The 25,515-nt window shown below is 40.3% G+C and overlaps 1 protein-coding gene across 2 annotated transcripts in view; it reads left to right on the forward strand.

Moving 5' to 3' along the window:
- The first annotated feature begins 1,248 nt into the window (after positions 1 to 1,248).
- The window catches only part of jcada (junctional cadherin 5 associated a), a 220,618-nt gene continuing 196,351 nt past the window's right edge, over positions 1,249 to 25,515 (forward strand). The window contains exons 1-2 of one of the 2 annotated variants that reach the window (XM_072576056.1): positions 1,249 to 1,562; positions 11,898 to 11,944. The gene's annotated coding sequence lies outside the window, so the exon portion shown is untranslated. The remainder of the gene's footprint in view (positions 1,563 to 11,897; positions 11,945 to 25,515) is intronic. The other variant, XM_072576058.1, reaches the window with a different exon arrangement.

A 25,515-nucleotide genomic window follows, 5' to 3' on the forward strand; every position in this document is an offset into this window, starting at 1 on the left:
TTATGAGCGATGACTGATATTGTCCTTTCCTCATCTAGAGACACTGGTGGCCATTGTAATGTTCAACAGCTGTTTCAGCTGTGAGCAGTTCAGACCAGTGGTGGAATCTGAGACATTCTTGGTCTGGGTGGCACTGTATACTAACCAACTGAAGCCTGAAGTGAGAGAGGTTCATGAATTTGTTGTAAGATCAAATTTAAATAAAAAAGCATGAAGCAGAACATCTGCTTTAAATTTCTTCTGTTGTTATGTTACTTCTTCGAAAACAAACATCTGGAAATTTGTCTTTGAACTCATTTCCCTTTCTTTTTGTGTTTATTTCCTGGCAATTTGTAGGTGGTGTCTCACAGCTGTACTATTTATAACCCCAAGTGACTAGATTTGTTTCTGCTCTGGGACTAGAACCTCATACACTTGTGTGAGGTGTGGACAATTAGCTTGGAGCTAGTTTCAAAACTCCACTGCTTCAGCAATCCACTCTGATCACAGGGCCAATCTCACACATTTCAAATTTTCGTTTCTGGATGTGCACTGTGCTATATCTCTTAAAAATCTCTTTGAGCTCTCAGCTATTGTCTTATTGCCAGCCCTTTTAAGTATTCAGCACGTCTTGCATAAACAGCCGCAGGTGATAGTCGCGCCTGTTCTGTTTTGCCATATGCAGTTTGTCTGGAATACTAATAAGTTCAAACTGTTCTGGATGCGCTCAGTTTAAAAAAATAGGCAAACTGGCTAACTCACATTGAAAGTGCACATTGTAACAAAATCTATTGACATTAGATACTTCAGACAAACTGACTGAGACAGTAAGAGAAGAAGCACAAACACAGCAAATGAAGACTGACTTTCTGTTTTAAAAAACATTCAATAATATTCTCCATTTGATCATTTCCTCTCTTTGATACCTGTGCTTGTTTTCAATGAATAAACCTGGAGTTATTTAATTTAAAGGTTATAATTTAATACTTGATATTACTGAAGTGGAAAAGCCTTTTTATCCACATGATATCGCATTGAGTATATTTCTGCTCAGCACCAAAGTTATACTTTACATTAGTCTAAAAGCCTGCTCAACAGATTAGCCTGTTATGCTACCACATCTGTTAGAGTGTAGAATGGACGCCCTTTCTTGTGCTGAATCTAGCTTTAAATTCCACACATGCCTTTGATTTACTTGAGAACGCAGGAGTATGTTATCTTAGTGCTCTGGAATTTTCCACCATTACTTAGAATATTGGCTTGGACATCATTGTAGCAGACTTTCAAAGTTGAATTGTGAGCAAGGCAAAAGGGCTGCGAACGTTCTGAGCTTTTTGTTGTTCTTCTCATTAGGCTCAAAGAATTTCATCAATGGGACGATTTTAACTTGCTCTTCCTTAATACATGGAACCCTGTGGTTTTAAGGCTGCAGCATTCAGTTATCCCAGCACAGAGTATCACTTTCCATCAACTACAAGCTTGGGATTTGCTTGATGCATAACAGATAACAGCAGGGAGACTTTATCAGCTGCTGCTGTCCCAGCTGTGGAAAGAAATTATCATTCTTCTTCATTTCCTGTGAGGTAGGTCTTTTACTTGTGTTTTAAGGTCCTAATTATGTTAATTGCTTTGTAGGTAACTACACATGGAGGGTAATTTTTTTAGCAGGTGTGAAGCTCCCGGATGTCTAAGGTTACAGACAGCTCTCTGCATGGGCTGACCTTTTCGCAACCGGAGCTGGTAAACAGATTTAGTGCCACACTTTGATTGAACTCTAAAGCAAACATCATGTCAGGCTTGTCATATTGTGGTTGAAGAAGGGTTAGATGCTTGTATAATTTTTTAGTGCAATGCCCAAAATGAGGTGCCCTTCTTATCACCAGTTCTAACCATGGTTCAGAGGGTCCACTGTAATGAAAAAATGATTTAATTAATGTAGTTTTATGTGTATCCACACCCTGTATAATTGTTAGGAGCTCATGCTGTTTTTATTTACTGTTCTAAGAGGCACTGCTGGAGACTACATTTTTGACATTTATTTCTGTTTCCATGCTTCTGTATTTTTGAATTTCAGTGCATTTTATGAATGATTCTGTTGTGTCTCCTGGTGGATCACTCGACTATGCACCATGTGGTGAATATCTCAGCAACACAGATCTGAATCAGATCAGAAAAGGTTTGAACAGCTCTCAACCAGAGCAGCAATGACATGAGATAAGGAGGACTAAAGACCACCAGGATTCTCAAATCTGGTTATTGATTAACCAGAGGGCACATTTCTCCCTGTTCTTCATGTAATAAAACTATTACCTCCAGAGATACAATCATCAATGGAAAACTGGGTCTTGGAAACAAATACGTCACTTGTTAAATGTTGAGTACATTGCTTCTTCCGTGTATTAATTATCTCTTTTTAATGCTTTAATCGCAAAGCCAGACTCTGCTAGGAATGCACATCAAGTCTATCCATAAAGAAGAAGGGAGGTTAGTTAATGTTTCAGGCGGTTGGGCCCTTTGACAGTTCTGATTAATAAGCCATGAACTGAAGGAGTCAACTGCAGCACATAGACTGAGCTCACTGTCATCAGTCCCAGAAAATGTCACAAGTGACACATCGACCAAATGATGTAATTCAGAATGATGTCATCTGGCTGAATAGGCACCAGAGACAGATCAGTTCCACGGCCAAAACGGCTGTGGTTTGTTGGCAAAAGAAATGTGAAATGTGAAGAATTTGCAATGTAAAGTGCCACAACAGACTGGTTGCTAACTTAGTGTTTATCTCTTTACGAATATTAGCAGACTTGCATTTTCTGTCTTTAGAACAGATTTACAACAGCCCACAACTTGCCTTTTAATCTCTCAATTCTACAAAAGAACATTGTTTTTGTTACAGGATGTCTTGTTAATTATATAGATGGAAAAAGACACAAAATAACCAGGGATCCAGAACAGCTAACAGATACAGCAGGTGTGACAACTTTAGGGAGATTCTGTCTTAGGTTAAAATGATGGTATTGAGGAGGTTTGGAAGTTCTGAACTAGTTTTCATTAGCTGGTATGAATAATAAACTGAGAGATCATTGCCCCACTTTGGTCCAATGGTCCTTCTGATCACAATTGCCACATTATTTACTGTTCAAATTTCCCTTTTAATTTTTTTTCAAGTAATGGATTGCTGTGTTCCGAACGCAGGACTGATCTGGTTATTATGTAGTCACCACAGAACATCATTTTAGATAGTTGTGCATCAGTTTTAAACGTCTTGAATGTTTGTTTTCGAGGGAAGTGGGCATTGTTGATAAGATCAATCTTTCTTGCTGATTCCAGTTGTGCCTGAGAAGGTGATCGTCATCTTTCTCCTTGAAGCACTGCACTCTGTGGGGGTGAAGATGCTCCCATGATGCTAATGAATAGAGGTTTTCAGGATTTGAATCTTGTGACAATGAAATATCTTTGCAGTTTGGGTCCTTTAAACATGAGTAAAGCCTAAAGCTGTCACAGAGAGTTAAGAAAGTGTTTGTACTGCAGAACTTTGTTGGATATGAAATCCAGTCTGGGTTAGAAAATAAAATTTGCATCTGATCATGCCATTCTACATATAACATAGAACATTACAACGCATAACAGGCCTTTGGCCCTCAATGTTACACTGACCTGTGGAACCAATCCGAAGCCCATCTATCCTACACTATTCCATTATCATCCATATGTTTATCCAAAGACCATTTAAATGCTCTTAAAGTTGGTGAGTCTACTGCTGTTGCAGGCAGTGCGTTCCACACCCCTACTACTTTCTGAGTAAAGAAACTACCTCTGACATCTGTCCTACATCAGCCACCCCTCAATTTAAAGCTATGTCCCCTCAAGCTAGCCATCCCCACCCAAGGAAAAAAGCTCCCACTGTTCACCCTATCTAACCCTCTGATTATCTTATATGTCTCAATTAAGTCACCTCTCAACCTTCTTCTTTCTAATGAAAATAGCCTCAAGTCCCTCAGCTTTTCCTCATAAGACCTTCCCTCTATCCAAGAAAATCTTCTCTGCACCCTTTCCAAAGCTTCCAATCCTTCCTATAATGTGGTGACCAGAACTATACGCAATACTCCAATTGCAGCCTCTCCAGAGTTTTGTACAGCTGCAGCATGACCTCATGGCTCTGAAACTCAATTCCTCTACCAATAAAAGCTAACATACCGCATGCCTTCTTAACAACCCTATCAACCTGAGTCACAACTTTCAGAGATCTATGTACATGGACACCAAGATCTCTCTGCTCATCTACATTACCAAGAATCTTACCATTACACCAGTATTCTTTATTCCTGTTGCTCCTTCCAAAGTGAATCACCTCACACTTTTCCGCATTAAACTCCATTTGCCACCTCTCCGCCCAACTCTGCAGCTTATCTATGTCCCTCTGTAACCTGCAACATCCTTCAGCACTAGCCACAACTCCACCAACCTTAGTGACATCTGCAAACTATCTAACCCATCCTTCTATGCCCTCATCTAGGTCATTTGTACAAATAACAAACAGCAGTGAACCCAAAACAGATCCTTGCAGTACACCACCAGTAATTGAACTCCAGGATGAACATTTCCCATCAACCACTACCCTCTGTCATCTTTCAGCTAGGAAATTTTTGATCCAAACCATTATATCACCCCCAATCCCATGCCTCTGTATTTAGGGCAATAGCCTACTGTGGGACACCTTATCAAATGCCTTACTGAAATCCATATACACCACATCAACCACTTTGCTCTCATCCACGTGTTTGATCACAATCTCAAAGAACTCAATAAGGTTTATGAGGCATGACCTACCTTTCAGAAAACTGTGTTGACTATCCATAATCAACTTATTCCTCTCAAGATGATTATAAATCCTGTGTCTTATAACCTTTTCCAACACTTTACCCACAACCAAAGTAAGGCTCACTTGTCTATAATTTCCAGGGTTGTCTCTACTCCCTTTCTTGAACAATGGGACAACATCTACTATCCTCCAGTATTCTGGCACTGTTACTGTAGACAATGACGACATAAAGATCAAAGACAAAGGCTCTGCAATCTCCTCACTAGTTTCCCAAAGAATCCTAGGATAAATCCCATCCAGTCCAGGGGACCTATCTATTTTCAAACTATGTTGTTAGTGCCTATGTGGGCCTCCCCTTCAAGGATCCCCAAAACACAAAATAAGACATCACGAACCCTGGTACCTGGGAAACAACATACCAACCATGAGTCTCTCTCGTTCCCACAGAACCTCTTATCTGTCCCCCTAACTATGGAAACCACAATGACTAATGCATTGCTCCTCTACCCCCTTCTTTCTGAGCAAAAGGGACAAACTCTGTGCCAGAGACGTGTACCCCACGGCTTATCCCTGGTAAGTCCACCCTCCCCAGCAGTATCCAAAACAATTTACTTGCTATTGAGTGGAATGGCCACAGGGGTTCCCTGCACTGCCTCTCAGTTCCATTTCTGTCCCCTGACTGTGAGCCATCTGCCTTTTTCTTGCATCTGAGGTGTGAGTACCTCCCTGTGACTCCTCTCAATAACCCCCTCCACCTCCCGAATGATCCGAAGTTCTTCCAGCTCCAGCTCTAGTTCCCTAATGCGGGTTTCGAGGAGCTGGAGTTGGGTGCACTTCCTGCAGATGAAGTCAGCAGGGACACTAGTGGTGACCCTTAGCTCCCACATTCTGCAGGAGGAACATTCAACTGCCTTAACCTCCATTCCCACTATTCTAAATTCCCAAAGAGACTGTAGAAAAATAAAGAACAAAAAAAAACTAGTTATTTTACCAATCTGGCACACAGGACATTTTTTTGGTTAGAGGAGGAGGATGGGTGGGAGACACTACCTAAGTAGTGTTTTGGGTAATGCAACCACCCAAATATATTACTTCACTGACTCAGCAGTCCCATGTCTGCTCCTGCTCAGTGTGTGCTCCGCCTATTCATGAGGTAAGTTATTAAAGCAGTCACTCACCATCTCAGCAGCCCCTGGATGATGTTCCCACTCTTCCTGCTTGCTGAAACAGACCATAGTAATAAGAGCTATTATGATACCGTTTTGAATGTATAGCTAAATTTCAACAGCTACAAATATCTCAGCAGGGGTATTCTGAGTTCATAATTTGATTGATAGCTTAAAGAGACTATTAAATGATTAACTATCTTGGCATGAGTTTAAAGGAAATTTACCGCAGTTGTTGGAAATCTGAAATCAACACAGAGAGCACTGGAGAAACTCAACCAGCCTAGTGGGATCTGTAGACAGTGGAACAGATTTGACGTTATGAGTCTGATACGACTTTTCTTCAGAACTCCAGTTTAATACACTGCTGGGAGTGCATCAAACAGTACAGCCCTTTGATACTGTAATATGTACCTGCACTCAATCAGCCTTTGCTTGTTAAATTCAAAACATGATGTCTGAAATTAGATGCTAAGCTATTATTGAGTAGCACTTGGTGAACAATTCTGACTATACTGGCACACAGGATGTTTTTTTGGTTAGAGGAGGAGGATGGGTGGGAGACACTACCTAAGTAGTGTTTTGGGTAACGAACAATCAATTTAAGATTATCAGTTGGGGTTGCGATGCATGAATGTTAGAAGCTACCTGTTCATATTCAGGGGGTCATCCAGACATTGTACTTCCTTTAAATTAAATAAAAGTGTAGGACACAATAGTTCTGTGGTGTATTCTCCATGGCAATATCCAAACCAATTAAAGTTAATTGTCAGAACCATTTTCTTATGCACTACAAGTTATAGCTCCCTTTGAAATTTGGCATTTTTGAGTCTGTTCTGAAGAGTGCAAAAGCTTTGACATCATGTCTCCTTTTTCAGCAATATTAAACTCTTCTATCACCAAGTGACTGTTAAATTCAATTAATAAATCTGGAACTGAAAATTGGTCTTAACAATAGTGACCATGAGAACTATTGTAAAAATTCACCTGGGTTCACTAATGTCCTTCAGGGAAGGAAATCTGCTGTCATTCCCTGGCCTGACCTAAATATGTTTCCAGATTCACACCAATGAGGTGGACAAAGCAATCACCTGAATAGCACTCATCTACCACTTTTAGCATTCATTCCCTTCACCACTGGTGCGCAATGGGCCAGCAATGTGCACTATTCGTGAGATGCACTGCAGAAAATACCATTGGCTCCTCAGACAGCATCTTCCAAATCTACAACCACTATCATCTAGAAGGGCAAGGGCAACATGTATATGGTAGCATGACTACCTGTAAGTCTCCTTGCAAGAAACATGCCATCCTGACTTGAACTATACCACTGTTCCTTCACTGTCACAAAGTGAAAATCCTGGAATTCATTCCCAAAAACATCGTAAGAGTCCCTACATCTGAAGGATTCAACAGTTCAAGAAGGAAGCTCTCCACCGCATTCTCAAAAACAAATCTGGTCTAGCCAGAAATGATCCATCCCACAAACAAGTTAGAAACAGCCATAACTGCTCTCAAGGACAACTAGGGTTTGGCAATAAATGCTGGTTTTACCAGTAACATCAACATCACATGACTGAATAAAAATAACATGGGATCAGCAAGACAGAGAGTTGGGTTTTCAATTGATGTCTCCCACATCAACACCTCAGGAAGCCCTGTCTAAAAGATACCAATGATTGAATAAATTGGAGCAGAATGTAAAAAAAAAGCAATGTAGTGTTGTCAGACACAGAGGTTTATTTACATAGAAAACAGGAGTAGTAGTAGAAGTAAAGAAAGTTCAATGTTTAGTATTAATCAACATGGGCCCACAATTTTCACTGAGCTGCTTTTGGAGGTGCAGTAGAAATATATACAAATGGGTTTTTATGTGTCAACTGGTTAGGTTACAATGACAACGTGAAGTAGGCTGTGAGGGAATGTCAAATCTTAAAATAAAATCATTAAAAACCCAACCCTAAGCTTCATATAAGCTTCATATTCTCTCAGCATGAGCTAGATTTTCTTCCCAAACATGTAAAGTTTTAGTGGATACTGGATTAGTGGTGCTGGAAGAGCACAGCAGTTCAGGCAGCATCCAACGAGCAGCGAAATCGACGTTTCGGGCAATTATTTTTACCTCATGTAAAGTTTTAGATCAGGATCATAAAGAGGTCATTGTATGTTGAGTATTTCTATTCAATTTGTCACTCTATTATGTAGCCTAATGAAATGGAGCTTACATATGTACGCCACAGTCAGTCAGTAACCCATTTGGCAAAAGTAGAAGAAATTGGCATCAGGTGCTGTCAAGTCCAATGGGTCTAATGCCATCAGTCAGAGAACCTGGACTTTTACAGTGCACTCTACAATGCGGTGTGCAGCTCACTTGAAACACAGATTAAACATATGGAATATGCATTGAACTCTTCAGCACCTGCTTTGTTCTCAGGATATGAGCTCCACAAAGTTAGGTTTTGAAGCTAAAGGTACTGAGTACTCCCTCCCACACTAAGATATTGAAATTTCAAGTAAGGTTATGCAAAATTCATCAATTGGAACTTGAATCTACAATCTTTGACTAAAAGATAAAATTAGTTAGAGATTATAAGATTGCAACTACTCAGTACATTGATACCTGTCTTTAAAATATCATTGGGATGTTTTCAGTCTTAAAGCTCCTTTTCGGGTGTAATGAGCATATAATTGTGTACTGCTCTCTTGAGTAGCAGTTCTTGACTTTAGGTATACACTGAGGTCAGCTCTGGAACATATGTATGTGTCTTCTATCTTTTGTTATCTCGCTTCATATCTGAAATAATTTGACATGAACATACCTACTAACTATTATACTATATGTTTCTCCATGCTCTGAAATGTTTAATTAATATTTTACACAATTTCACCCAAATTTGTAAGGTATTTTAAAACTTCCAAATCCTTCATCCTCCAAATGCTTGTGAATTCTCTTATAGTCATAGAGTCATCGTCATAGAGATGTACAGCATGGAAACAACCCGTCCATGCCGACCAGATATCCCAACCCAATCTAGTCCCACCTGTCAGCACCTGGCCTATATCCCTCCAAACCCTTCCTACTCATATACCCATCCAAATGCCTTTTAATGTTGCAATTGTACCAGCCTCCACCACATCCTCTGGCAGCTCATTCCATACACATACCACCCTCTACGTGAAAAAGTTGCCTCTTGGGTCTCTTTTATATCTTTCCCCTCTCACCCTAAACCTATGCCCTCTAGTTCTGGACTCCCCGACCCCAGGGAAAAGGCTTTGCCTATTTATGCTATCCATGCCCCTTATAATTTTGTAAACCTCTATAAGGTCACCCCTCAGCCTCCGACGCAACAGGGAAAATAGCCCCAGCCTGTTCAGCCTCTCCCTGTAGCTCAGATCCTCCAACCCTGGCAACATCCTTGTAAATCTTTTCTGAACTCTTTTAAGTTTCACAACATCTTTCCGATAGGAAGGAGACCAGAATTGCACACAATATTCCAACGTGGCCTAACCAATGTCCTGTACAGCCACAATATGACCTCCCAACTCCTGTACTCAATACTCTGACCAATAAAGGAAAGCATACCAAACGCCTTCTTCACTATCCTATCTACCTGTGACTCCACTTTCAAGGAGCAATGAACCTGCACTCCAAGGTCTCTTTGTTCAGCAACACTCCCTAGGACCTTGCCATTAAGTGTATACGTCCAGCTAAGATTTGCTTTCCCAAAATGCAGCCCCCGCATTTATCTGAATTAAACTCCATCTGCCACTTCTTAGCCCATTGGCCCATCTGGTCCAGATCCTGTTGTAATCTGAGGTAATCTTCTGAAAACTTGTTTTCTTAACAGTGCTCTTTCCCTTTCCATTTTATAGTCTTAGGGAAAAGCAATGACTGCAGATGCTGGAAACCAGAGTCTAGATTAGAATGGTGCTGGAAAAGCACTGCAGTTCAGGAAGCATCCGAGGAGCAGTAAAAACGACGTTTTGGGTAAAAGCCGTTCATCAGGAATACAGGGAGAGAGCCTGAAGGGTGGAGAAATAAATGAGAGGAGGGTGGGGGTGGGGGTGGGAGGGGGGGAGAAAGTAGCATAGAGAACAATGCCTTTTATAGTCTTGCCTTGAATAGCTTAAATTATTTTAAAAGGAATACTAATTCAGGCCACTTTAAATCAAAAGCCAATTTACTTAAAAACTATTTCGAAGATGTCTCCAGGTCTACTAAAATTTCTTGAACAATAATAATTGTGCCTGTGGGAATTGTAGCAAGATAGCACATTATCCTGATAACAAGGTTGAGAAGGATCAGCATACAATGCTTTCTAGCCATAAACCTGTCTAGATCCTTGTTCTGATTTCAGGTCTGAGATTGCTTCACCTAATGAAGTGAAGTACTTCTTTGTTTCCACACATATAAAAACACGATTTGGTGAAACATTATCATGTTACTAGGGGATTATCTACTTGGCTGGAAAATCACAACTTAACAATCACATCCATTTGTTCCTCACTTGATTCTGCAGTCTTCACTTCCACTGATAAACAAATAAGAGGTTAGTTATTGTTTGTGTGATAAAGGTCATGATATCAATTATCGATTTATGTTTCTAGATTCCATCTTGTGATTCTTTGACCTAATTTAAAAATCATAGGTTCCCAGAGAATCTATCCCTGGCCTCCTCCTATTTCTCATCTGTATGTTACCTGTCGTGACATTAAAAAACCCAGCAATGCCTATCTGTATACTGTTAATTCCCAACTCCACCTCACCAACATCTTTCTCAGCTATTCCATTGTCAGAATCCTTATTTCACATTCATGCCTGGTTCAGCAGAGATTTCCTGCAAAGTGGAAGACTGAAGCTATTGGCTGTGGTCGCGACCACAAAATCTGTTCTCTAGTCACTGACTCCATTCTTCACCATTGCAACTGTTTGAATCTGAACCACTTCTGTGCCAGTGCCCAGTGAGAAAGCAAATTTGGGCAACAATATTCATTGAGAACTCAAAGACATGTTCAAGTTTCACTACAGCTAAGGATACTTGTCAATAATTAAACCACTGTGGTCTGCAGTTAAAAATCTCACACCATAAGGACTCTTTAGAGTTATAGATTGCTTAGACTTTCATCTTCCTACCTATACCAGACACTCTTTTTAAATTTGCTACCTGAATTTGTGTGTGTGTTTGATATTATGTTTTATATTTTTCTCTCGTGTTTACTAGATAATGAGATTATTCTTTCTTTCACTCAAGAAAACCATGTCATTGGCTCCTTCATTCTGATGTAGTTCACTACATTTATAATTGACGTGTATGATAGCTGCAATCTAAAATATAAAATATTTGTTGCAGCAGACTGAGATAGGGTTAAATGAAGCGAAGCAAATTGCCCCTCCTCACCTGTTGTAGCATCTTTATATATTCACGCATCCACTAAACTCACTTTCCCTCTTAGTAACATTGCTTTCCATCTCCCTCTCTGTGCTATATCTGCTGAAAAAGTCCATCCCAGTCTTAAGATTAAGTCATGAAGCATTCCTTTGAATGTCTTGTAGTCTAAGGCTTTTGAGTTGTATGTCCTGATGGGTTTTGGGTAGAATATGGTGCTGCAATATTTGAGTATGGTTCTGATGTCACACTGACTTCGTGTAGTGTGTCCTTGCTGACCATCCCAACCAAACCTGGAAAAATCAAGACCGAAGAATCAACATCATGGTGCTTCACTGAATTGGGTCTGAAGTATGAATGTGCTCAGTGATCAAATTAGGTACAGTACCCAGGTGTAGTCTCATTAGATTATGCAGTTTGATTGACATCTTTCATGATTATTTTTCTGTTCATTTGCTGTACAGTCGAATTTATTGTTTGTTTTTGGACTGCTCCATGTTGAATCCATTAAAACCCCATTGTCTCTTTAAACTTCATCCTCAGCAAACTCAACATCATTCGTGGAATTAATGTGAGGATCCTTTGACCTGGTATGTGTAATTTATAGTATTTTGCACTTACCTGTAATAAATATTGTCTGTTATTGTTCTGTCCACTTAAAAAAAAGTTTTATCTCATCTTAAGTGTCCCCTGATGTAACCTCACAAATAATCTTCCTGCTCGTTTGATATCATCTGCAAATTGGACCAGATTAGGCCCAATAAAAGATGAAGCCATTAGTGAGTAATGACAAATAATTTATTTTCTCTCTATTGTTATGGCACCACACAGAAGAGACATGGGTGTGGGGATCACCTTTAAAATGTTTCAATATAAATTAAAATTAAACAATAATGAAGTGTGCCCTGCTTAATGTGTTGAGACCAACAGATGGTTCTCATTTACAGTAAAGAACTTACCTACACTACAAAAAGAGCAATTGATGTATGTCACCATCCTCCATTCAACATCATAAAGGTTACAGCACTCAGCTAAACCCCAACTGTTTCCCCATATCTTCATATATTTCTCGTTTTAAAAAAAATACTTGTATACTTTCTTTTTAAATTAAGTTAGTCTATATCTCAAAGCCACGTGGGGAAACATTCATTTGTCTAATGGTCCTCTGTGTGATAAAAATTCTTATATTTCACCTCTAGTGATCATTTGCAGCCAATATTCTCAACGAATGGAAACATTTTTGTCATGTTATATAATGCAGTGATTCTCTCAGTTAAATGTTAGTAAGTCTGGAGAGTACAGAGTTTTGAAGACTTTTGGTGATACTGTATGGTTAATTTGTTCAACTTCCTGTTATTGTTGTTTGACAATGTGGAAAATCAGTGTGTTATGAAATTATACAAACAGTCATAGCAAAGTATCTGCCTCTGTCACCAACTCCCCCAACATAAGGAGTTTACAGATTAAAGGCTAGAAAAAGCACCATGGGAAATGAGACAGCTGTGGGTAAGGAAATGGGGGAAAGCTACAGGAAGAAGGCAATAGAGAAAGGAAAGGCCCTGAGGCCATAGAGAGACATGGGCCATGGCTAAGCAAAAGTGAAAATGAATCAGTTAAGTTTCTATTTTTTTCTCAGTAAGCTGCAACGATAACCCACTCCAATGGACCCCACAACAAAACTCTGGGCCTCCTGTGCTTGAGGTTTCTGTGAAAATCATCTCACTATATCCCCAAACATGGAGAGTGCCCTCCTGGACACCCCGTAATGGGCTTCCCTTGTGCTGGGCATCCTTCCTATAGGTTTTGGAGGAGAAGAACTTGCTAACAAAATTGCCACTGCCAGTCACCATCCAGGACATGCTGCTGCCAGTTTTGGGTAGAAGTCGGATTTTGCCCAATTAAGAGAAGCTCTGACTCCTCTGGGATTTCGCACGTTTCTGCCCTAAATGACTTTCTCTGGTCCTGCTTGTTAATCAGAATAAACAGATCCACACCAAATCTGTAACCCACACAGGAATGTTACCGCCCTATCTACAGTCATAATAATAGCTTTTATCTATTGACACTTCCTGTTGGTCAGTGGAATGACTTGTTTTGTATTTGAGCATTCAGTTCATAATTAGATATTTTAAAACCTAATTACAAGTCATTCTGGTATAAAGCATGTTTTGACAATGCGAATTGCCTATAATGTGATTGACGAATTGTGGACATAGCTGAAAGGGTATAGTGATTTTCAATTAGTGATCTCTTACAGACTTTCTACAGCAGGTCGTACAGTATTAGGTAGTGAGTGGGCCAAGTCTATAATTTCTTTAACCCATCAAGGTACCTGCAGTGAGGTGGAGGTTTCTTTGTTTTGAACCAGGCGTGGCTCTTCCAACTTTCACTTAGCTGTTGTCATAGTGGTTGCTAACTAAAATTTGTCGAAACCCTTTTTCTTGTAGTTTGTTGCACTTCACTGCACAGAAACAATTTCCTGTTTTATCTCACAGAACCACGCTGGATAATTAATTCAATGTGTGATGTTTTGGGACTTTCAAAAGAAATGAGAGTGCTGTTGGAAATCTATTATTTTATTTTTAGCCTTATTTCAATTTTTCTCATGCAGCTAAGAATCTTATAAGGAAGGTACTGATTGCCTGGCTTAGTGCAAGAACTGTGGAATTACATCAGAGTCTGATGGAGACAAAAGGTTTTGTTCCAGTGAAGAGGTTTCTAACTGCAATTTTACAACTGCAAGTTTCCAACCTGATGATTTGGAGATGCTGGCTTTGGACTGGGGTGTACAACGTTAAAAATCACACCACACCAGGTTATAGTCCAACAGGTTTATTTGGAAGCACTGGCTTTTGGTGCGCCCCTCCTTCATCAGGTGGTTGTGGAGTATCAGATCATAAGACGCAGAATTCATAGCAAACATTTACAGTGTGATGTCATTGAAATCATAATTGAAAAAGACCTGAATTGTCTCTCACCCTTTAGAATGAACATGTTGGTTTCAGTTCTTTCATATATAAATCGCAGAACTTTTTAACATTACATTCTCAAGTGAACAATTGGTGTCTCACAGACACTCATAACCATCCCCCACACACACACCCACATGCACACACACAGATACACATATAAGTTTGTGGGGTGGATTTATACTTGCAGAATTAAATTTTATTTTGCTCAAAAAACTGCATGAATCCATGTAAGATTCTGTAAATCTGTTTTTTAGATTAGAATCAGTCTGAACATTGTGGCACAGACAGTCTCACACAGGGCACCTCACACCTTAAATGCATTGTCTGGGTCGACATGACACCAATTGTTAAGATTCACTTGAGAATGTAACTTTCAAAAAGTTTTGTGATTTACATAAGAAAGAACTGAAACCAACATGCTCATTCTAAGAGGTGAGAGACTTAACAAACAATCCAGGTCTTTTCAATATATAATTTCAGTTACATCACACTGTAAACCTTTGCTATAAATTCTGTGTCTTATGATCTTAAACTCCACAACCACCTGATGAAGGAGCAGAGCTTCCAAATAAACCTATTGGACTATAACCTGGTCATAGAGTCATAGAGATGTACAGCATGGAAATAGACCCTTCGGTCCAACTCATCCATGCTGACCAGTTATCCAAACCCGATCTAGTCCCACCTGCCAGCACCCGACCCATATCCCTCCAAACCCTTCCTATTCATATACCCATCCAAATGCTTTTTAAATGTTACAATTGTACCAGCCTACACCACTTCCTCTGGCAGCTCATTCCATACATGTACCACCCTCTTCATGAAAAAGTTGCCCCTTAGGTCCCTTATATATCTTTCCCCTCTCACCCTAAACCTATGCCCTCTAATTCTGGACTCCCCCCACCCAAGGGAAAAGACTTTGTCTATTTATCCTATCCATACCTCTCATAATTTTGTAAACCTCTATAAGGTCACCCCTCAGCCACCGACACTCCAGCATTTTAACTGATGTCATTTATTGCATTCAATTACACTTTGAGATATGAGAGTGTCACAGCATATGTGTGGCATTTATATTAAAGGCAATAGTTTTACACTTGGGGGGATGACTGCATGGGGATTAACAACAGCAAGGGAGTATGTGGGAATACATGGGAGAGATCATATTGAAGATGGTCATGCAAATTGTCAGGAGGATGCAAAAAGGTTTCGGGGAAATGGGGCAGGGTAAGTGAATGAGCTGGAACATGGCAAATGAAATAAAATGCAAATAAGCGTGAAGTTATCTACTTTGGTAGAAGAAACAGACACACAGAATATTTCTTAAATGGTGAGAGCTTGAAAAGTGTTGTTCCAAGGGGATCTGGGTGTCCTTGTTCTTAAAAGTTAGCATGCAGGTGCAACAGTCAGGAAGGAAGACAACTGGTATAAAAATCGAAAGAACTGCAGATGCCGTAAATCAGAAACAAAAAGAGAAGTTGCTGGAAAAGCTCAGCAGGTCTGGCAGCATCTATGAAGAGAAATCTGAGTTAATGTTTCAGGTCGAGAGACCCTTCCTCAGAACAGGTAGACAAATGGTATGTTGGCTTTCATCAGAAAGGGATTTGACTGCGGATGCAAAGACACCTTGCTCTATTTGTATAGATCCTTGGTGACACGGCACAAGGATTTGTTTTCCTTATCCAAGCAAGGATATTCTTGCCTTAGTGCAATAGAGGTTCACCAGACTAACCCCTGGGGTAACAGCATTTTCTAAAGAGGAAGATTGAGTCTATATCCTCTGGAGTTTTGAAGAATGAGAGGGGATTCCATTGAACATTACAAAGATCTTACAGGGCATGACAGAGTGGATATAGACAGTTTGTTTCCCTTGGTTGGTTGGTCTAGAAACAGGAGACATAGATTACTGATACCAAGGGATTTGGTGACAGAGCAGGAAAATGGTATTGAGGTGGCTTATCAGCCATGAATTGTATGGCGGAGCAGTTTAGATGAACTGAATGGTCTGCTCTTGTTTCAATGTGATGGCATAAGAAGGGATGGGATAGGGAATGGGATAGAGGTGATATGCAAGGGGTGAAACAATGAGATGGATGCGGCATGAAAGGGATTGCTTGGGAAGGATGAAATGGCATGGAATAGGAATTTAAGAAAACACCGCTGCTACAAAGGCATTAATTTCACCACATATGTTTTGTGGGTCTCTGTGAGGAGATCAATTATTTTGAAGCCTAGATCAGATATGAACATGGGAACAGGATTAGGCCATTCAGATTGTCACTGTATTTACCCACCTGAATGCCTCAACCATCTGTTTGTATCCAGTAGCATGTATTACAGTCTACAGGGATAAACCATTCTGCAGTGTTGAATCCAGCAATGGTAATATTTCCTTCATTATTAAAACTCTATTCTTTATTCCCAATGCACAATGGCTTATATAATCACAATCCTGTTTGTACTATAATTTCAGTTCTGTATTTCAGCTTCTAACAAGTGAGAGCCCCTTTACACTTCATTGTCTTTTTCATAAAAGTCATTGAGTGACCCTGATAGAACTCTCTTCATTGCAATCCTGATGGATAGTAATAGTCTGTCATTAACTCACTCTGCAGAGATTGCTGAGATTGCTTTTTTGGAAAGAACAAAAATGATCGTGACACCAATTTATCAGGAACATTAAAGACAAACATCGCAAATGCTGGAAATCTGAAATAAAAACTGAAGATCATGAAAGATCCATACATTATCATTGACTTGAAATCTGAACATCTTTTCTTTCTTCACACATGCTGCCTGGCCTGCTAAGTGTTTCCAGCATTTTCTACTTTTAGATTTGAATGGATTAAGCTTGTGTTAACTTCAAACCTCGTTTTGTTTCCAGTCGTTAAACTGGCTACACATCTACCTTACATACTAATGATCAAGTTAGTACCTTGCCAGTAATTTTGGCAGAAAGAAAGAGTTTGCAGTTATAAAGCGCCTTTCATATTCTCAAAATATTTCACATGTATTGATTTGCTTTTGAAGTGCATTCACTGCTGGTTTCTGGGCAAAACAGCAATCAATTTTGAGCCAGCAGGGGCCCTCAAGCAGCAGTCAGATGAATTATTAAATTGCTGGTGAAGGATGAATGTTGGTCACAAGACTGAGAGAACGCTGAGCTTCTGTTGAAAAGTGCCAAGGGATTCTTTTGTCCATCCAAGCAGGGAGGCGGGGCCTCAGCTAAATGTCTCCACGAAAAGCAAGCGGCCTAGACATTAGTTTCTGCTCCATCGGGCTGCACATCAAGGTAAGCACAACATTTTATATGGAACTTTTTGGTGGCACTCACCAGTGGTCCCCTTCAGAGCTGTATGCCAAAGATAGCTGTGTACGTGTGCACAAACTGCAGCCAATTCATAAAACAGGGATGAAGTTAGAGTTTCGCCCTGTTTGCAAAGGCAATAGATTATTTCATTTAAATCTGTGTTGCATGAGGAAATGATGGTATATTGGTAATGTCACAGGAATAATAATCCAGAAGCAATGGTTAATTTACTGGAAACATGGATTTAAAACCCTCCATAGTACCCGTGAAGTTTAAATTCAAAAATATAAAGCTAGTCTCTCAGTATTACTGACCATGACAATGATCATCAATTGTCATAAAAAGCCATCTGATTCACTATTGTCCTTTAAAGAAATAAATTTCATCTGCTTTCCTTACCTGGTTTAACCTACCTATAAACTCCAGACTCATAGCAAGGTGGTTGGTCCTTACCAGAATTGGAAGCCATCACTGTTCAAGGGCAATCGATCCAAGGGATAGGCAACAAATGTTGATCTTGCCAATGCCACTGACATCTCATGAAAGAATAATGGAAGAAAGTGGCCTCCATTCCAGTGCTGATGGAGCATGCACATCCTACCCTGAACCTTTCAACTCCTTTTTCCTGAGCAAATGTTAGGCTCCACACAATTGACCCTGATGTCCATATGGTGTAATACTTCATCTCACACTACAGCAGTGACTATCCTACAGAAGTTTGTCATTGGCTATTATGCACATTTAGACGTTATGAATGGTGCTATATAAATGTGGATCCATTCTTTCCTTTCTTACTAATTTACTGAGTTGTCAACTGAAATTATGCTAAAAACCTGTAAAATGACATAAACCCATAACCTCCTGACTGAATATCAAAAATGCTTCCAAATTTGACATCATGACTCCTGCAATAGAGTTGCAATAGTATAATATATTACTATTGGAGTATATATAATATAGTAACTGTTTTTGCTAAAACTGGAGTATTGCTAAAAAAAACATTTTCTTGCACACAACAGAACCACTCATAGGAAATAACAATGTAGAGGGAAATGCACTGTTTATACTGTGCTCGTTAATTGGTAAGAGTGTTGTGATGGAGGATATGCCTGTTAGATGATGACTGACAGTTAACTGACAAGTTTTGCTTAAATTTTAAACCAAGGCATTTGACTCTGGCCTAGGCACTTCCTGAGAATTGAACCTGAGAATGACTATCACCTATTTTGTTAGTTAAAACTGACCCAATGTGGGTACATGTCCTTTCAGTCTTCTCAGGGCAATGCTTTGAATTGGTTAAATTGCAAGCACTGAATTGAATTGAATTGAATTAAATTGAATTTATTGTCACATGTACCGAGGCACAGTGAAAAACTTTGTCTTGCGAGCAATACAGGCAGGTCACATAGTTAAATAGAATAGATAAGTAAATAATAGGTAAACAGCGGCAAAAACCAAAACACAGCTACAGGCGAATGTTAAGAGTTTGAGAGGCCATTCAGTATTCTAACAACAGTCGGGTAGAAACTGTTGCGAAACCGGCTGGTGCGTGTGTTCAGTTTTCGGTAATTTCTCCCTGATGGTAGAGGTTGTAGAAAAACATGGCCAGGGTGGGATGGATCTTTGAGAATGTTGGTGGCCTTTCCTTGACAGTGGGTCTGGTAGATGGATTCTATAGATGGAAAGTTGGCCTTTGTGATTGTCTGGGCCAAGTTCACCACTCTCTGTAACCGTCTCCGATCTTGAATGGTACAGTTGCCATACCAGGTAGTGATACACCCAGACAGAATGCTCTTGATGACACACCTACAAAAGTTAGGCCCAAGTGGGTACTGCAGATACTAGAGATTGGAGTCAAGATTAGAATGGTGCTGGAAAAGCACAACAGGTCAGGCAGCATCCAAGGACCAGGAAAATCAACATTTTGGACAAAAGCCCTTCATCAGGAATTTGCTTTTACCTGAAATGTTGATTTTCCTGCTCCTTGGATGCTGCTTCAACTATAAAAGTTGGCAAGGGTATTCACAATCATGCCAAGCTTTCTCAGCTGCCTGAGGAAGAAGAGACATTGTTGGGCTTTAGTAACCAGTGCATCCACATGAAGAGTCCAAGAAAGCTTGTTTTGGATGACTACTCCCAGGAGCTTGACACTCTCCACTCTTTCCACCTCTGTGCTGTTAATGTGTAGGGGGGGCATGAGTAATATCCCACCAAAAGTCAACAATGACTTCCTTGGTTTTGCTGGCATTGAGATCTAGGTTGTTCTCAGTGCACCATTTTTCCTGGTCTTCCACCTCCCGTCTGTAGTCTGTTTCATCACCGTCAGAGATTCAACCGACTATGGTGGTGTCAGCAGAGAATTTGTGAATAGCATTAGTCTAGTATTTGACGACGCAGTCAAGGGTATCCAGTGAGTACAGTAGGGGGCTGAGTACACACCCCTGGGGGGGCTCCAGTGTTGAGTGTTAGTGAGGATGAAATATTGTCCCCAATCTTCACTGATTGTGGCCTGTGGGTCAGGAAGTTGAGGAACCAGTTGCAGAAAGCGGGGCTTAGTCCAAGATCACTAAGTTTAGTAATCAGTCTCATGGGGATAATTGTGTTGAAAGCTGAATTGTGGTCAATAAGTAGCATTTTTACATAGCTGTGTTTGGTGTCAAGATGTTCTGGGGAGGATTGAAGGACAAGTGATATGGCATCTGACGTGGATCCGTTGGTCCAATAGGCAAATTGCAGTGGGTCAAGAGTAGTGAGGAGGCTGGAGTTGATTAATGCCATGACCAGACTTTCAAAGCACTTCATGACCACCGAAGTTAGGGCCACTGGGCGGTCGTCATTGAGACATGCTGCGTGAACTTTAGGCACAGGGATGATGCTGGCCATCTTGAAACAGGCAGGGACAGTGGCCTGCTGCAGGGAGAGGTTGAAGATGTCCGAGAAGACCTCTGCCAGTTGACCTGCGCATGCTCTGAGCGCACAGCCTGGTACTCCATCTGGGTCCCATCGCTATTCTTGGATTCACATGAAGAAAACTGATCTGACCTCTGATGCAGTGACTGTTGGGTTAAGTTCATCAGGACTTGTCAGAATAGGTGTTACCTCTCTGCCAAAAGTCTGCTCAAAGCAAGCACAGAAGGCGTTGAGACGATTTGGGAGGGATGTGTCATCGTGCTATCTTGCACTATCTCTTTTTAGAACCTGTGATGTCATTCAGTCCTTGCCATATTTGCCAGGTGTCTGGGTCTCTAGTGTGGATCATTATTGTCCTTGGCTGTCTTAGTCGCTCTACGAAGATCATACTTGGATTCCTTATATTTCAGTTGGTCTCCTGATCTGAAGGCTTCACACCTGGTTTTTAGCAGGTTCTGTATGCCCTGATTCAACCAGAGTTTCCAGTTGGGGAATACCCGAGGAAGCTATTCTGAACAACTCATGAAATTACAAGTTGATAGGATCACCAGGTCCTGATCCACTGATGAGATGGTAAAGGAATAGTTGATGTGTTGTTGACAATTTTCCAAAATTTGGTATATTCTAGAAAGGTTCCGTCAGACTGGAATGTAGCAAATAAACCCTTCTTTTAGAGATGAAAATGAGACATAAACCAGGAAATTATGGGTGGTGAGCTTGACAGCTGTTGTGGGGAAGTGTTAGAATTGATCAATAAGGAGATTATAAAGTGACTTGATAATTTGGAAGTATCAGTATAATTTTGTCAAGGAAAATCCTATTTAACCAATTTATTGGAGTCGTTTGAAGGGGTAATATGTACTGTGGATAAAGGGGAGCAGGTTCTTGTAGTGTACTTGGATTTCCAGAAGGCATTTGATAAAGTTCCACATAAAATGTTATTTTGCAAAGTAGGAGTTGAGATATAGGTGGTAACATAGTAGCATGGATAGAAGATTAGCTAGCTGGCAGAAAACATATGAACTAGCCAATGGACAAAAATATATTTTTCACAATAAGACCATTACATGCAAAAATAAATCATGGCTAATATGATAAACTTCAAATCCGCTTTCCTGCCTTTCCCCATAACCTTTGATTCTTTACAGAATAAAAATCTAACTATGTCTGCGTTGAATACACTAAACAACACAACCTCAGCAGTCCTCTGCAGTAAGGAACTCCACAGATTCATTACTCTCTGCAAGACAAAGATCTTCCTCATTTCTGTGTTAAATGGTGACTCTTTATTCTGAGATAATGCACCATGGCCCGAGACTCTTACACTATGAGGAACAAACCATCCTCATCTACCCTATCAATGCCCATAAGAATCTTACATGCTTCAGTAAGGTCAACTCTCATTCTTTTAAACTTCGATGAGTACAATCTCAACCAATGCAACCTCTCCCATATGAAATCCCTTTATATCCAGAATCAACACAGATAGCCTTCTCTGGATTGCCACCAATACTTTAGTGATAATTCATTCATTTCCATTATCCAAGTCATTGATACTTGTAAATAATTTGGAGCCCCAGCATTGACCCATGTAGCACTCCACTAGTTACAGGTTGCCAGCAAAAAAATGCACCCCTCTATCAATTAGCTGTTCCTCCATGCATGCCAATATACTATCTCCAGCATCATGAGCTCTTATCCTGCTGAGCAGTCTTTTCTGCATTAATTTCTCAGATGCCTTTTGTGAATTCAAAAAATTGCATTTATTGGATCCCCTTTATCTATGCTGCTTGTTACCTTCTCAAAGAATTCGAATGGATTTGTCAGACATGATTTCCCCTTCATGAAGTTGTGCTGATTCTGCTGATTATATTGTGCATTTCTAAATGCACTGCTATTACATCCTTTAGACTCAAACATTTTCCCAATGACAGATGATAAACTAAGTAGTGGCCTTTTTATCTCCCTCACTTTTTGTGTGTTACATTGGCATTTTTGTAATCCTTTGGAACTTTGCCAGAATCTAAGAATTCTACGAAAATTACTATCAGTGAATCCAATATCTCTACAATTACTTCCTTTAAACTCCTAGTACCTAACCCACCATTTCCAGGGGATTGATCAGCATTTTCATTTTGGCAGGATGTGACACATAGTGTCTTTCAACGGTCTGTGCCGGGTTGTCAACTCTTTGCAATTGATGCTTTCCTTTATTGGTAGAACATTGAGTATAGGATCTGGGAGATCATGTTGCGATTGCATAAGACATTGGTTAGGCTACTTTTGTGTGCAATTCTGGTCGCCCTCCTATTGGAAGGATGTTGTGAAACTTGAAAGGGTTCAGAAAGGATTTACAAGGATGTTGCCAGGATTGGAGGACTTGAGCTATAGGGACAGGCTGAATACGCTGGGGCTGTTTTCCCTGGAGCGTCAGGGGCTGAGGGGTGACCTCATAGAGGTTTACAAAATCATAAGGAGCATGGATAGGGTAAAAATATGAGGTCTTTTCCCCAGAGTGGGGGAGTCCAGAACTAGAGGGCATAGGTTTAGGGTGAGAGGGGAAAGATGTAAAAGTGACCTAAGGGGCAATGTTTTCATACAGAGAGTGGTGCATGTATGGAATGAGCTGCCAGATGAAGTGATGGAGGCTGGTACATTACAATATTTAAAAGGCATCTGGATGGGTATATGAATAGGAAAGGTTTAAACGGGTGTGGGCCAAGTGCTGGCAAATGGGACCAGATTAATTTAGGATATCTAGTCGGCATGGACGAGTTGGATTGAAGGGTCAGTTTCCATGCTGTACACCTCTATGACTCTATGACTACGTCAATGATATAGATGAAGGTATCGAATGCACAATAACTAAAACTGCGAAGGATACAAAGGAGGTAGGAAATTAAGTCACCCAGATCAGAGAAAATTTACCAGATTTTTATCTGGAAAGCATTGCTTATCTGACGGAAAGTCATTCCCCCTAGAATTTAGAAGAGTGATAGGTGACTTTATTGAAGTGTATAAGATCCTGATTAGTCTTGACAAGGTAGGCAGGAAAATAATGTTTTCACTTGTGGGTCAGTCCAAAACCATTATACATTAAAATTGTGGGTTTCCTTTTCACATTAGAGATGAGAGGACTTTTTTTCTTTCTCAAAGACTTTCGAACTGTCTGCCTTGAAAGGCAATGGGGCTGGGGATCATTGGATATTTTTAAGTCAAATTGGGATAGATTCTTGTTAGGCAAGGGAATTAACTGTTATCAGGGTAAAAGGCAATGTGGAATTTGGAACAAACATTTAAACAATGATCTTATTTAATGGCTTTAAGGGCAGAGTGGATCATATTTCTGGCCGTATGATTGAGAGAAGGATATTGATAGAACAAATGAAAATATTTGGGCTTGAAACATTACCCTGAAGAACTCTGCAGTGATGTCCTGGGATTGAGATGAAGGGCCTCCAACAACTGCAGTCCTTGTGCTCAATATGATACCAGAGCTTTCCATAGACCTCAATATTACCACGGCTTCTTGAGCAGATACTCAGGCAAGTTTTGCCTTAACTTCTCTAACTACCACTCTCCCCTTGGCACTGGTATTCTGTTCTTTTGTCCATGTTTGGACTGACACAATAATGCTGTCAAAGGTCTTGGTGACGTATTGATGAGAAGCTCTGTTACAACATCGGGTAAACCCTCCTGCTTATTTAAACCACCAACACAGAAAAGATTTATCCCATGCAGTAATCTGTGATAATTCGAGAGGCCAAAACCCACTTAAAGTAAAAATTAACAACTTTATTTCTTAAAGTATAACGGAGAATTATTAACTAACAACTGTTTACACCTCCTTCCTCTAACCTATCCTCTTATCTTCTATAATGTGCATCTAATAAAAACCCCCGATTAAGATTTACCAAAAATTCAAGGTTTCAAAACCTGCTAGCTGTTGAATCTTCTATGTGGATCTTCGTGTGTCTTCCTTTCTTAGGGATTATGGTTCAGAGGTCATGGATCAATAAAGGTGCCTTTAAGAGAGCTATTTTTTTGGCAGTCTCTACATGCTGGTGGTGTGGCAGTGCTCCTCCCAACTGTTCAATTTTCCACAGTCTTATTCCCCAAAGCTTTTAAGATTGTCAAAATACTAAATTCAAGCTTGATTGGAGTTTGGTTTTTTGGGGGCTTTAAATTAAACTGATCGGCCTAATTCAAATTTGTTTTTTGTCTCCAGGCAACCATCTGCTGGCCCATATTACATTGTATTTTATTCAGAACACGTGGTGCTATCAGGTAGTTCTGCTAGCTTTTAGCTCTCTTAAAGATATCTACTAACTGAACCTCAACTCCTTCATCTTTCTCTTTACTTTTTGCATCGTGCTGTGACTTATGATAGTGGGATCTGGTTACCACACAGTCTGGGAAAATACAAGGCACGGTGGCACAGTGGTTAGCATTGCTGCCTCACAGCACCAGAGACCCAGGTTCAATTCCCGACTCAGGCGACTGACTGTTTGCACGTTCTCCCCGTGTCTGCGTGGGTTTCCTCCGGGTGCTCCGGTTTCCTCCCACAATCCAAAAAATGTGTAGGTCAGGTGAATTGGCCATGCTAAATTGCCCGTAGTGTTAGGTAAAGGGGTAAATGTAGGGGAATGGGTGGGTTGCGCTTCGGCGGGTCGGTGTGGACTTATTGGGCCGAAGGGCCTGTTTCCGCACTGTAAGTAATCTAATCTAAACAAGGATATTTTTGTTTTAATCCCTCAGTTCCTTGGTCTTCCTTGGGCTTCTCCATAATAAGGGATGTCATTCCCACCTTGGATCCTGCCAAATCATTCCCAAGAACAAACCGAATTCCTGACTTCCCCAATCTTGAGTTGGCATTCTAACCCAATCTTACATAGGGGAATGCTAAATGTCTGTCCATCTTTCCTACAAATTACCACACTCACGGGTAACAGATCAGAAAGACTGCATA

This window comes from Chiloscyllium punctatum, chromosome 8, assembly GCF_047496795.1.
Source record: "Chiloscyllium punctatum isolate Juve2018m chromosome 8, sChiPun1.3, whole genome shotgun sequence".
In the NCBI taxonomy this organism is placed as follows: Eukaryota; Metazoa; Chordata; class Chondrichthyes; order Orectolobiformes; family Hemiscylliidae; genus Chiloscyllium; species Chiloscyllium punctatum.